The sequence below is a fragment of the Bombyx mandarina genome, chromosome A1 (genome assembly GCF_030267445.1).
Source record: "Bombyx mandarina strain Sakado chromosome A1, ASM3026744v2".
Classification (NCBI taxonomy): Eukaryota; Metazoa; Arthropoda; class Insecta; order Lepidoptera; family Bombycidae; genus Bombyx; species Bombyx mandarina.
The window spans coordinates 11,959,458-11,960,246 of NC_143234.1; the positions used below are offsets into that span (position 1 = coordinate 11,959,458).

Below are 789 nucleotides of genomic sequence, written 5' to 3' on the forward strand. Positions count from 1 at the left end.
AAAGAGACGCATTCAATTTTAGTTCAATAAATTTCGGGTTCACTAAGCTACAATTAGTCCATTGAATTGTTACATTTTTTTATATACTAGCTACTACTACTACTTAATAATAAAATAAAATTGAATTATTTGAAAAACGCTATCCTAAAAGGTAACTTTTCAATGGACTACAAACGGCTTAAAAAACTCTACTACTCCTATAGGCAAGAGAAGACCCCTTTCGATGGACGAATGCAATACAGCTTACCGACTGACAAATGAGCTTAACGCTTGGTCGATGTTAAATTTAGAACTCATTATAGTTATCGGATAAAGTTAAAATGTCAACTCACTCGTCTCACTCACTAGTCCCATTACCCAGGAACCGAAGGAGGACCGCGGAGGGCAAATCGCTTCACCCGAGCCGCTTGCAAAGTAGGCGAGCAGCTCAAGGGGACGACCTGTACCCAGCAAAAATAAGTTCGCCCTAATAAGGACAATTGCCAAGTGTTACCAAGGCCCAATAATTTCCTTACTCATTAGATTGAGGCACGAATCATTAACTCATGGTTATTAGAATATATAGGTTGGTTGAGCATAAACCTATAGCGCGATGTAAAAAACGCACAACGCCATCTATTGAGGACATTGCAAACTAAATTAAAGAATGAATTGATTGTTATTTGCGGACACTGTTGCAGATGCTGTCAAACAAATGGTGCGTATGACGTCACAGGAAATGTTTAATCTATTTTTTGACGTTTTTATTTAAGCCGTGACGTGTAATGTAGGTACGTACTGACATTACAA

General features: G+C 38.0%; 1 non-coding gene across 1 annotated transcript; it reads right to left on the reverse strand.

Annotated features, from left to right (window-relative positions):
* Positions 1-381: 381 nt before the first annotated feature.
* LOC114247051 (U12 minor spliceosomal RNA) lies at positions 382-532 on the reverse strand. The gene has a single exon (XR_003624858.2). It is a non-coding gene; the product is annotated as a U12 minor spliceosomal RNA (small nuclear RNA).
* Between the last annotated feature and the right edge of the window lie 257 nt (positions 533-789).